The 13913-nt window shown below is 38.9% G+C and overlaps 1 protein-coding gene across 4 annotated transcripts in view; it reads right to left on the reverse strand.

Annotated features, from left to right (window-relative positions):
* Positions 1-2723, reverse strand: part of LOC107726097 (autism susceptibility gene 2 protein-like) — a 17848-nt gene extending 15125 nt beyond the window's left edge. For 3 of the 4 annotated variants that reach the window (XM_016535580.1, XM_016535581.1, XM_016535582.1), the window contains exons 1-2: positions 2094-2721; positions 1632-1673 (exon numbers count right to left, since the gene is read on the reverse strand). The gene's annotated coding sequence lies outside the window, so the exon portion shown is untranslated. Of the gene's footprint in view, positions 1-1631; positions 1674-2093 lie in introns of all 4 variants that reach the window. The other variant, XM_016535584.1, reaches the window with a different exon arrangement.
* Positions 2724-13913: the final 11190 nt, after the last annotated feature.

The following is a 13913-nucleotide window of genomic DNA, read 5'->3' on the forward strand; positions in this document are numbered from 1 at the left end:
TTTTTACCGATTATTCAATATTTTTGGCAAAAAAAAAACTGAATGTCATTGCTTCATTACCACAAAATGTATCATACACAATAAAAATTCACATCACACATTATACCAAATTATACCAAGTTTTTCACTGCACTCTAAAAAATGCTGGGTTGTTTCAACCTAACTGAGTCAAATATGGACTAACCCAACCGTTGGGTTAAATTTTTACTTTAAATTTTTAACCCAAAAGTTGGGTTAGTCCAACTTTGACCCAAAGTTGGGTTGAAATAACCCAGCATTTTTTAGAGTGTGACCTAACTGAATAATCACCTATATTCAGACAAACAGTCTGTCTATAAATGTCATCAGAACTCTATTGCTGCCTCTAAAAATACACACCGTTAAAGGATTAGGAATATGATGTGTGTCATTCAAGGAGGTAATGTCTAATTAAAAACTCAATTCCGAGAAGCATTTGGCAGAACGCTGAGAAATAAAACAGACCCTGAAAGCTGTCTAATCCCCCTATGATTGAGACAAGTGTCCTTTAACTCAATTGCATTAAGATGGCTTAAGGTTTAATAGGCTTCTCAAAACATTGCTGCACTATGTGTTCACATCCTTCTGTTATCTTAGACAGCCAATCAGATTTGGCAAAATAAAAGTTCTTTTAAAAGCAGTGCTAAAACACAAAATGTTATTGCACATGAGGAGCAGTCTGACCTAAGACCGTGACCCATCAATGCAGTGAAACTCCAGCCTAGTGCTAGAGAACAGACCATGGCCCATGCTGACAAATGTGCCAGACAGGAGCTTCCAAAGCACCCGCTCTAACATAAAGACGTAAATTCCATTAACTATTGCTGGTGACTCTATGAAAGTAATCTGGTTAAGTTCTTAAGTGCCTCTGATTTGATTGCAGCACGCTTAAGAAGCAAAAACTGCATGAAGTAAATTTTTATGGTTTTTATGAATGCTTCATGACTTAAATGTGTAAGTGTGCCAATAAAAATAAATGCATGACTGAGAATGTGTTGTTAAATAAATCGGCAAGGCTAAAGTGTTTCTGGGCTGGCTGGCTGTGGAGTGACTGGTCCTCTATCCAATTAAGTGGAAGATTACCAGCACGTACTTGGCCTGAACGCACCCACCTCCTAAGTTATCAAAATGCTAATTGGTTCTAAGGATATTGTGTTTTTTACATCCCTGTACTCAATCCAGAGGATTTCTCATCATGCCATCTGCCCAATGCAAGTATAAAGCGTCTTGTAAATGTTTTGTTTTCGTAATTCATCATATTACAGAATGGAAATGTGATGCTTCAAATGTGAAAACGTTCTTAACCTTGGAAAACAAAGTCATGAGCTGCACCAATCTAATGTCCAAAGCTGAGAATATATAACAATATAATTAATAGGCAAAGTAGACATAAAAATGCCCATTAGCGATTTAACGATTATTTCTCATTGGAATAGGGAGTGATGTGATGACACTATCATTGGATAATTGAGTCTATCTATCAAACCTGTCAAGAAGTGTTAGTTAGATATAATGCCTGCTCATGAATTCTCATACAGGGAGGCAAATAAACACAATACTGAAGGCATATTTATTTAGTAATGGCGATGTTATGAAATGTGAGGTTTACCTACCTGCATTTGGAGAAGAGGAATATCTCTGTTTGTCAGAGCAACCTGCAATATTAATAAGTTTCAGTAAAAATTCTGCATTAGCCATCACAAAAATGTTAACCACAAGAGGACACTGTTTCACCACTGCAAAACCTGACAAGCGGCTTCACTCTTTTACAGCCCAATGGTTTCAAAGGAAATGTACTAAAAATAATAATTTGTCCATGCTTCAAAACATGAAACAAACACATCGATAAAATGGAAACGCATCAAAAATTGAGAAAAAAAGGTTATCAATTATTTTCAAGAAAGTTTCATTTTTCATAACCGCTAATTTCAAGAATTATTGGCGTGAACTATCCATTTCTCTCTAGGCATGTCTCACTTTCGCGGTAGTATCTAAATGCACAGCAAAAACAACGAACCCAAATCCAAAATAAAAAAATTCTTTACATTTTATTAGATTTTTTGAGAAGCACTTACCCAAAATACCAATGAAGTGATGAGGCAAGAAGACCCTTCTCAATGTAATCCAAAATATTGCCAATGGTTTTGAATTTTCCAATGCTTTTCAGAGTACAGTCACTCCAGTATCAGAACACAAAAGTGTTAAAAAGTTGTTTCCTTACATGTATAAATATAAACCATAGGTCTATCCAAAATCTAAGAGCTCTGACAAATTGTTTGTTTTTACCCTTTAAATATCAGGGCATGTATGATATTGAACATCCTGAACCAATCCTTTCCAGAGACTGAACCAGTATCCGGTAAAATCCTCCAAACACAGTAAACGTGAGGCTCTGAGCTCCTTCACCATTAACAGATTAAGCGCAAATCCACTCAAAGCAGGTTTGAGATCCTTTCTAGAGCGTGTCCGGCCGCACTCAGCTCGGCTCAAGAATGCTCCCTCAGTAGCGAACCGTGCGTTCCTGTGATCCCTCCCTCAGCGGACACTCCCACACCTCCCTCCTCAGCCCTGAGAGCGGCACCCCGGCGGCAGAACAATTACAACACTCTCCTCCTCTCTGCTCAACACGTACGTATAGACAGTCTAGTGATTATGGCCATCCTCTTAATTACAGGCCCAGAATAACCAGAGGGGACAGGCGACGGGTTCAGAATGCTGATGAGACGCTTCCACCTCGCACCGAAATGAGACTTCACTCTTATTGGGTGACGTGTCGGCTCCAATTAATGCTTCTGTGCTGGTATGCCACCCCGCTTCTTTTGTAGGGTGAGAAAAGGATGATATGATTTAATGCGGTGGTTGCATTTGTACCTGTCACAGCTTATTATAAATGCATCACATAAATGTGAATGTCATGCACACCTTGTTGTGGAATTCTCGGTGAGGTCAGCCAATCGCAAAGCTCTTCTTTGGACAGAAGGGTTGTGAATGTCAGTGGGAAAAGGGCATGGCGAGATGATAAATCACAAGATGGTATATTATCACAACAGATATATCACGTAATTTATTAGAAGCGTCAACACCCCCATGGGAGGAGGCACATGAAAGCTCCTCATCAGCCTCATGTCTTCCGTTGCTAATGCGGTGTCCTCTCTGAACCGGGGATGGGCTCTCTTGGGGAGATAGCAGAAGACTTCAAAGTCCGTGGCCCGCCAGGATCACGGGGAGGTCTCATTCAGCCGTTGCCCCTGTCGGCCCTGAGGGAGTTTCTAATTGCATTTCACAGGCCCTGAACAAAACAAGGCCTTGTTCAAGCTGAAGTTGGTCCTCCTGCTGGGACGTAGCTGTGATTTGCGACTCCTCAGCGGGATGTGGATCTTCAGCTTGCCAGAAAAACAGTTTCAGCTTCCTTCTTCTGACTGCACGCACTGGGGCGCCCATAGGCGGATGAATACACGAGTGGCAGCGACACCTTCTTCTCCCCTCGGAGGCCGTTCGATCTGTGGGACTGGAGGCAGATGTTTGGGCTCAAGTTGAAATATTAATTCAGACCTACACGAGAGACTCCAAATCGTATGCAGGCCATCAAATTTCATCAAACAGAAGAAGATTAGGGGTTTTCTTTTCATAATTTATAAGCTCCAAATAAAAGCCAGTGTACTTTGTACTGGTTCTAGCTGAGCCAGATGTTATTGCTGTGCTTTATTATCCTGACTATGGCGATTTGATATCTAATACAAGCATAGACCTTATTTATGAGTACTTCAAAAGAAGAGCATTTTGGTTAAATTATGTGTATTAAGTGTTTGTAAATCTAAAGTCGCAAGACCCAGGATATTCAGTGTTCGCATGGAAGCGGCGAGATATATTGCATCTTCGTATGTGATGTTTTGAGATATACAAGCCGCATACATTCACCGTTCTAACTACTAAAATCAGACAATAATTTTTTTTGCAACTAATTCTAATTCTTGTTCGTACTTCTCAAGAAAACTTGAGGTTGAAGTCGGAACATACCCGACTGGCAACCATAACCCTTGCTGTAACTCTAACCTTATCATAATTTAATGCTATTTTTATAAGCATTATTTATTTTAACAGATAAATAGATAAATTTTGATATTCATAGATTTTTCTACATCACATAGGATTCTTGGATACGACAGTTTATAAAGCCACTGCTTTTAACTACAACATTTCAATACTAGTCCTAATAGTTAGGACTGGTAATTTGATCCAAATCTGAGAATTTAACAACTTTTAAATTTTCATGACCAAAAAATAACATCAAACATTAATTTCCCCCAAACTGAACTTTGTTCAGGATGTGGATTTAAATCACTGAATTATCTTCCGTCATAATCTCATTTATATAAAACTGAAAAGAGCAGAACGTTTTCACAGTGCCATCACAGTTTAAGCAGTTTCCAAAAAACCATAATCATATATTACCAGCGCACAGCGTGTACGACTAACACAAAATAGTAAATCACTCCTAAATTGCATCATTATAATCATCAAAGGCAGAAAATCGGAGTCAGATGTGATTACTGAAAATGAGATGTGGAACGAGGGCTTTTATTAACTCAGTGCTCAGTTCATTCTAAATCATTTTGTGTAATTATGACAAAGAATCGGTTTACGATAGCGTATGTACATCTGTCCCAACGTTAGCCACATCCCAAAGCCCTATAAAACGAAGAAATGGAATGAAGAATGAGCACACGCAAGTTTTTTCGTCTGTCTTTTTTTAAACACCGAAAGATTCTTGCAGACTCGCCTCAAAGGCAAAGTCATTAGTGCCGACTTGGCCTGATTGTTTTCACTGATTTTCTCTCTGAAGGAGGAGTAAATTGATGCCTTAACCCTTCAGCTCCAGTCTGGCTATTAATTTCAAAGAGCAGGTTTGGCCCGATGGCCCTTTGAGAGAAAGCTGATTTAACTAGATCATTTTTAATGGGGATGGATTCCTCCATACTTGCCCTTTGGAAGAGCTTCTGTCCTCCATAACCACTGGTCTGTAATGGCAAGCTCCTTCTGAGACTATTACTAAGGGCCAATTGGTCTTGAAATGAAATACATAATCTTAATGTACTGGAAGATGTGCGATCCGTTCGCTCGTGGAATGGAGCGACTCCACACCGCAGGAGTTTTCAGTCCATAAACAGAAATGCGGCGAGAATGTCGCGCTGTCAGATCAACGTAGGCTTCGTAAGCAGGCGTACGCAAACTCGCATGACAGCCGTTGCTATTTCCAGGAAGAGATAATCAAAGGCATTTGACTTGTGAGAGCCATGGCGAAATAGCAATATTCTTGGATTTCAAAGAGTGTCTAACCACTGAATAGGGTTCCCATACGCCCTTTCATTGGGATGACACAATGTTGCATCTGCTCGGCAAGGGATAAATTAAGCATGTGAAAGTTTTAGTGAAATCCCCATTTTCCAGTTAATCAAATCTCCCCTAATCAAATTAGGAGCTGTAATTCCCCAGGATGCGTGTGACAAAAGTGCATTATTCCTGCCTTTGGAGCCGCGAGAGAGAAATCAGCGTGAGGCCATTCCCCTCTGCTTCAGTGGCCCTGAATTGAATTGCTCTTCCGACTGACCCGAGCGCAAGAGGCAGGGTCGAGGTAAACTTTGGCAGTGTTTGAGTTCCCAGCTCATTAAAGAGCTGCCTCTGAGGCCACCTCCAGAGACTGTTGAGCCATTCATTAATGAGGCACTTGTGTAATTTTCCCTGGACATCTGTGACGAACAGGCTCTCTTCTCAATGGCACACAAAAAACACCTCGGACAATGAAGCTCACGTTGATGGCTTAGGGAAACAACCAAGGCAAAACCTCTAAAATATGTCATGCGCTCGCATATAAAATCATCTTCGATCTTACAAAGCCGCAGCGATCACCTGTGAGGACTTATTTTCCACTGAATGAAAAGTCTTGAGATTTGATTGAGCTGGCACATACAGGGAGCACAGAAAGTGCCCTTTTATACTCGTTTAGCAGGGCGGTAAATAGGCCCATGGAGCATTCGGATGCCACTTATGTAGTGCTCATAACCAATGTGTACCTCGCGGCTTTGCACAACAGCTTCCTTCCAAACCAATTCATATGGCAGCTAATGAATATGCCACTTTAGACTTCATGAATTGTTCCTTCCGTTCACTGCCCCCAGTGTTAACACCTCTTTATACGATTCTTAACACCTACTGCACTGCCTCTCAAGGTCACTCTGGCTGAACGGAGAGCTGGAGAAAGCCGCACAAAACCTGAGAGGTTCAATTCCTATTCATTTGTCACATTTGCATGCATGCCTCTATACTCAATCACACAAAGGCCACGGTAGCTTAGCCATTGCCCCCTACCAATTACAAATGAGTCCATTAAGCTGTCTGCATCGGGCCCAGCCTCTTCATGATAATGGCTTGTGAGATTTCCATCATAATCGCCGGGCTCCCACTGCAGTCATGAGTGCAGATGGAGGAGGAGAGTGGGTAAAGAGCTATCAAACGGGGCAAAGTGCATTCCTTCAGCTTTGTTTATGTGCAGGCGAACTCAAAAGCCAATGCTTTCTTTAGGAGTGAAGCCTTTAAAGATTATTGCAAAATTCTCATGTAATTTAGGCAGCTGCATGTGCAAAAATACGGGCTTTGATACTGATCATTATTTTATATTACAATATATAACCTATTAATGGCATATAGATATTAAAATATAGATCATTTTTTTAATCTAAATAAATCACAAACAAAAAAGTCTATTTAAGCATCACAACATTATAATGCACAGTATGAAAAATGGATATTCATTTTGAGATTTAATAAAGATTACATTAAAAGTTTAATCAAATTATTTGATTTTATTATTTAGTTATATAATTGAATTATCCTTAAGTGAGATGGCAACAAAGGTAATCAAAATGTAAAAATAAATCCAATATTGGTGATATGATCAATTAAAAAATCTCTATAATGGCAGATATATTGTGCATCGCTAATAAAAGTGACTAGTGCATATACAATCTCTACAATATTATCCTGAACAATTATTATTATGACTTATAATTAACTTTCATTTTCAATGTCAATATAAAACAAAACCCAATACAGATTATCCTCATTAGTCACATAATAAAATAATTCTTTATCATTTTTATATATTTTTAGATTATTTGTTCTGTCAAATCAAGACAATTGTAGAAATGTGGAGAACACTGAAGCAGATGGGATGTTTCTTGTGGTGTCAAATAATTTTCCTCCTTGGTTCCAAAATTAAATGGCAGGGGGTGATTTACGCACCTTCTCTATTAGCGATCTTGGAAGAATAATGTGAACAGCTTTTATTACATGCTGGTTGTTACTCTGACACCTAATTTACAAAGTCTGTTAATGTCTAAAGGGAAATAACAAATCATTTAGTCCAGACAATCAATCCCATAAACATGCATTTATCAAGCTCATTTGTGAAGCCTGACCTAGTTCTTTCATGTCATATAACAGGACAACTCTATAAAGGTCTATTTAAAAGTGGAGGTAAATCACAGCTCATGAAAAACCCCGACAAGTCTCTGCATTTTAAAGCAATCATGACCCTCAAATATATATCATTATAGGATTTCACATAAAAAATATTAGAAAGCAAGCACACTATCCAGCTGCCTGAGAGGTTTCACTAGTTCACTAAAGGTTTTTAGATGAACAATAAGCAAGTCATGACTTACAGTTCAAGCAAAAATGTTGTTTTGGACCCCATTGACTTTAATTGCATGGGCAGCTGAAACATTCTTCAAAATATATTTTTTTGTTTTCCACTGAAGAAATAAGTCATACAGGGTTGGAACGACATGAGGGTGGGTAAACAATGATAGAATGCTCATTTTTGAGTGAACTATCCCTTTAAAAACCAACAGTTCCCGGATAACTGATGCTTGTCAACCTTTAAGTCTGTAGCTTGTGAACCTGCAACACTATTTACAAGAGTTACAACCATTCTGCAGCAATATGACCCCTCACAACGAAGTTAAAAACCTATTGCTTCACTCGAACTATATTTCAAAGGACTGTAGACTCTCCTCAACCGTTACATGGTGAGAGTGATTGCAGCAGATCACCTTGAGGACATCTAGCCCTAATGTAGTGCCCCAGTAGTGGAAGACCATGAAGAAAGATGATAGGACTTCAGAGGTATTAATCACCACGACAGTGAGAGGCTCAGCCCCCAGCCACCAAGGGCTCAGGATGAGCTCGTAAAAATTGCACGGCCCTCCACAGGGCGCTCATGTCTTACTTGTTTATGGCAGCGAGTCCCAGAGGACGTGGCAGTGATGTGCTAGCCTCTAAACCCACGCCGTCAGGAATGATGTATGGCCATCATTACCAGAAAATATCACTTCAGCCGACCCATGATCTTGCTCCGCTAAGGGTCATATTTTCCATGAAGAACAAATTACAGTCCCCTCCGCACATTTAAATTCCTAGCAAAAAAATGCTAGTGTGGAGATGGTGATATGTCATCTGTGACAATGCCCCCCAGTGTAACGCAGATAAAAACCCACCTGAGAAATCATCATCCTACAGGATGCTAAAGTTCACTTGCGCTCGCTGTCAAGCAGAAGCAAACATACAGGAAAGGTTGTGCACTTTAATTTCCCCCATTTGAGCAATTAGTATATTTACACAACAAAGACAGCCATGAAATGGAATCTTCAGATTGTGCTGTTTATTATGGAAGCCTTCTGAGCTTCTATCTTTTTTTTCTCATAATTTCTCAATTTTCTCATTAAAAGTTTTTTTTCCCCTAACAATTCTGAATTTTTTCTTGCTATTGCAAGTTTATATCTCACAATTCTGACTTTTTTTTGCAATTGAGAGTTTATATTTCCCAATCCTTTTTTTTTCTGAATTCTGAGTCTGGCAAGTCTGTTTTTCTGTTTCCGCCACAGAATAAAAAAGGTAATTGTGACTTTCTGTCTCACAATTCTGACTTTTTCTCAGAATTCTGAGTTTATATCTCAAAATTCTGAGTTTATATCTTATCATTCTGAGTAATTGCTTAAATAGGGAAATTTTAAAGGGGTCATATCATGTTGCTAAAATGAACACTATTTTGTGTATTTGGTGTGATGAAATGTGTTTATGCGGTTTAAGGTTAAAAAAACACATTATGTTCCACATACTGTACATTATTGTTTCTCCTCTATGCCCCGCCTTTCTGAAACGCATCGATTTTTACAAAGCTCATCGGTCTGAAAAGCGAGGTGTGCTCTGACATCGTGACGTAGATATGTGGGGGCGTGTTAAAACGAGGCGTTTTAGGAGGGCGTGGTCGAGTCTTAACTTTTATAAAAAATATCTCTTTGGGTTTGAGACTTTAGTCTTTGAAACTTTAGGGATCTTATCTATTCACGAACAGCTTGTAACACTCCAAAGAGAAAGGAAAACTAGAAATCGCATCATATGACCCCTTTAAAAATTTGATTTGCAAGATAAAAAGTTTCAATTACCTTTTTTATTTTTTATTTCATGTTGGAAACAGTCTTCCCTAGTTTATCACTAGTTAATTGTTATACATTATAAACAATTTTTGTGAAAATACTTTTTAAAGATTGATTAACATTGAAAAACAATATGCTAGCAATAACCAATGACGCTCTTTCTGATATTTCTGTTAACCTTTGCAGTTTTTCAATATGTTTGATGTTTGTGTCTGTAAATAATTTGTTATATTCATCAATATATGCTTGACTTCTCCATGCTTAAATATCATCACCAGCAAAGAGCTTTGCCAACTATGCTTTAAGCTATTTCAACTCTCTTTTCAGTGTGAAATAGTGTTATATATATTTAATATAGAGTACATTTATTACAGTTATGGATTTGGCAGACACTTTTATCTAAAGCAACATACTTATACTCAGGAGATACATTTTTATCAGCGCTTGCATTCCCTGGAAACTGAACCCATGACCTTGGCATTGCTAACACCGCGTTCTGCCAGCTGAGCTACAGGAACACGACTTTAAATCCTGAATATAAAAAAACACATAGTCATGATATGCATTATGCTTTCTTTTCCAAATCTTTGAAAGATATACATATTTCGGTAGAATCACTTTTTTTCATTCTTGCTATGCTTCTTTGAATGATCTTCTGTTTTCTTTTTGCTAAATGCCAACACAACATTCTGATTCATCCAATTCAAAGAAAAATCTAATATTTTGGAAAAAGTGCATTAGAAAATCAATCAAAATCTAGCTACGAATATGGTATGATGCATATATAATATTTCAGCACCATTAATGGAGTGTCAGTGGAGCAGAATGTTCTCAATATAAAATACGGATTTAGTTTGAACACATAGTGCTTTTTTTTTTTGTACCTGTAAATTTTTATGTAAATGTTAAAACTGAATTTCTACTGATATTATATGTAAGCATTGAATAATATGGTTTAATAACCCCGCTGGACCGGACCTTTTGTTTGAGCGCAGCTCCCATGTAATGCAACAGAATGGACAATTAAAGGTACAGCAGCGTGGTCATTCTCTGCATTCTCTTTGCCTTCGGAAAACGAATCCCCTGATAATTTATAACCGAGGAGAAACAAGTGGCTGATGAATAGTATCCATTATCATGCATCATTTACTGTAATAACAGGCTGCTATTTCCATACAAGAAATGACAAAAATCGTTCATAAATTAGTTTCGAATTTCGCCTGTGGATGTTGGGAAGAGAATACAGGAGCTTGTGAGTTCTACCACCCAATATCAATTTCAAGGTCCATTTACTTCCTCATCCCTGATCCCTGCCACGCTGAACAGACGGAGACCCCTGAGTGGGCGCATATGGCAGAGGGCTGGGAGTCCACTGGAGCTGGTAATGATGGCAGCGGTGGACTGGTCCATCACCGTGCCAGCGCTGGGGCTCCATTGGCGCAGAGTAATTGACAGCCATGAGCTTCCCAACAGAGCTCAAACACCGCCGCCTGCTCTCTGGCACACACTCCCTAATTCACACACGCAGTCTTGGCTGCTGGCTCAGCAGGGGCAGGCCATCCAATTTACAGCTCTGTCCAGCACTGCCCCGGGAGCCATCTCCAGCCTGCCCAGCCGGCCCAACAGAGACTAATGAAGGGCTACTCCAGCACCTCATACATTACGGAGAGAGCAGAGACAGATCAGGAAAACACTGCCAACGCACTCCGCTTTTCTGAACGGAAAGAATCAATTGGGTTGTTGTGGGTAACTGCTCCCCTGCTATGACACCGCTCTCCATTACAAACGGTGGAGAGAGCGCAAACGAGATATTATTTCAAATTTGCTGCACTGCGTGTAATACCACTTAACTCTTTGCTTCCACTTACCAGCTCTGAAATCAAGAAGATGCTTCACCTTTCTAGGTTATGGTGTGAAACGATCCTTCAGGTATCGTGTCATTGTGTATACTGCTTAATGGTGACAGTATACAAGGACTTTATGTATGACGTAGCTTCGCTTCATTCTGTTCTTGCATACTTATGAGAGCATAGAGCACACCGGCCCACCGCTGAGCCTGCCTTGGCATGCTGTTACAATGAAACAAATTGTATTCTGCGATGGCTCCGCATGAGTCTTGGCTTCACTAACGTCCTTGGGATGCTTACCATCTGGCAGTCCCATCACTGTGTTCAGATACACTGCATTACAAAGCGAGACAGCACAGAATGCAAAAAAAGAGAGAGTGTTATCAGGTATTTTACTGAAATGTTGGAATGTTTACTTCTCAAGTTAATAATTCAATAACCATTCACTGAAGTGTTTCTTTTGTTTATTTATGGCTGACAGCTACAAAAACCATGTACAAAAAGCCACGTTTAGGCCAGTTTTGTTATTGATAACTAAAACTAAAACTATTAAAAAGTATATTTTTGAAATAAAGCAGAAATGAAACAGAATATAATATTAAATGAAGAACTTAAAAGCATATGTTATTATGCAATTTTATTATGCAACTAAAATAAAATAAGTTGAAGCTGAAACTGAAATAAAAATAAAGCTAAATAGAAATAATAAAAATCACAAAAGCGCATAATTACTAAAACGTACAATAAAATTAAAATGAAAACTGAAAATATAAAAATACAAGCCAATTTAAAATATTAATGAATACTATAATAGTATATAAAAAATACAAAAAAACCCCACTGATTTAGACACTTAAGTCACACTTAAAATGCTGGAATGTCATTGCACTATAACAAATCTAGTAATATAGCAAATAGCAGGATTTTTTGTTTGCTATTTGGTATGTAATGCAACAACATTCATAGATTTTGACATTTACCTTAAGTGTCCGAATTTTTGGGATCACTGTATATGTAGGTAATATATGGCCTGGTTTCACAAACAGGGCTCAGATTAAGCCAGGACTTGTTCATAGTTCAATTAGGCCATTTAAGTAGCTTTTATAGAGGTACATTAGAAAAAAACATTATTGGTGTGCATCTTGAGACAAAACATTGGAACTGACATATTTTAAGATAAATCAGTGGAAGTTTCTTTTAGTTAAAATAGACATGCAATTTCGTCTGGGACTAGGTTTAAGCCTTGACTGTGAAACCAGGGGGAAAATATTTGTATATTAGAATAGATTAGATAAAAATGACTTTTTTTTTTTTTTTCAAAACTTTCATACATTTTGAAAGTCACATGAAAGACCTACTGCTTTCAATGCACGTGTTTTTTTTTTAAGAGACTTGGGAATTAGTTTACCATGGTCAAATTGGTCAGAAGGGGAATTACTCAGAGGCGAGTTTGCCTCTCATTAAAGGGGTCATATGATGCTATTTTAAAGATCATTATTTTGTGTATTTGGTGTAACAGAATATGTTGACATGCTGTAATGTTCAAAAAACACATTATTTTTCAAATACTGTACATTATTGTAGGTCCTCTATGCCCCGCCTCTCTCAAACGCTTCGTTTTCAACAAAGCCCCCTCCTTTGACAAGCACAGTCTGCTCTGATTGGCCAGCTGAACCAGTGCATTGTGATTGGCCGAACACAACAAGCACGCGTCGGAAATGTAACGCCCCTTACCATAATCACCAGCTTCATCTTTCAAAATAAATGTAAAGACAGAGCCCGAAAGGGGAACAGAGTTGCGTGACAGACACAGTGATGATGCAGTACACAAGCCGCGGTTAAGACAGCTGACATGCTATGATTTCGTGATGTAGACATGTGGGGGCGTGTTAGAATGAGCCGTTTTAGGTAGGTGTGGCTGACTCTTAACTTTTATAAAGAATATCTCTTTGGATTTGAGACTTTAGTCTTTGCAACTTTACAGATCTTCTTTATGCACCAAGAGCTTGTAACACTCCAAAGAGAAAGGAAAACTTGAAATCGCATCATATGACCCCTTTAAACAATTGACCCTTATTTGTGCCCATTTTCGCAAGGCGCTGCTGCAGAGGTTGGGCCAGGAATCAGCCAGGTTCATCCATCAGCTTTATGGCAGGTGGCAGGGGCTCCTTATGCTCAATGTAGTGGAAAGCAAGGCTTTATTACCTCTGGTTTCTCACTGAGAGAGATGAAGAGAAAAACAACGGTGACAGAGTATAGAATTTTCTAGGCTGATGGTCACGGTTGACGCGTCAATATAACTCCGTATGTTCTTGAAATCTGTTGTTGCGACTCAGCATTTCAGCCGCAGTGCAGACAAGGATGGTGTCCTTCACAAAAGAAACCCTGTCTGCTTGATTTTATCGGCTCCACAAAATGGCGTCTGCAAATTATTCATGACAGGTGAGAACTGTCACCACATTTAACACCCTGAATATGAGCCAATGTCTTCTGACTTCCGTGGATGCAATGAAATCCACTGATGACAGCTTACTTGACATTTACACACTCCGAT

This window comes from Sinocyclocheilus rhinocerous, unplaced genomic scaffold (genome assembly GCF_001515625.1).
Source record: "Sinocyclocheilus rhinocerous isolate Xijiao unplaced genomic scaffold, SAMN03320098_v1.1 scaffold816, whole genome shotgun sequence".
Taxonomy (NCBI): Eukaryota; Metazoa; Chordata; class Actinopteri; order Cypriniformes; family Cyprinidae; genus Sinocyclocheilus; species Sinocyclocheilus rhinocerous.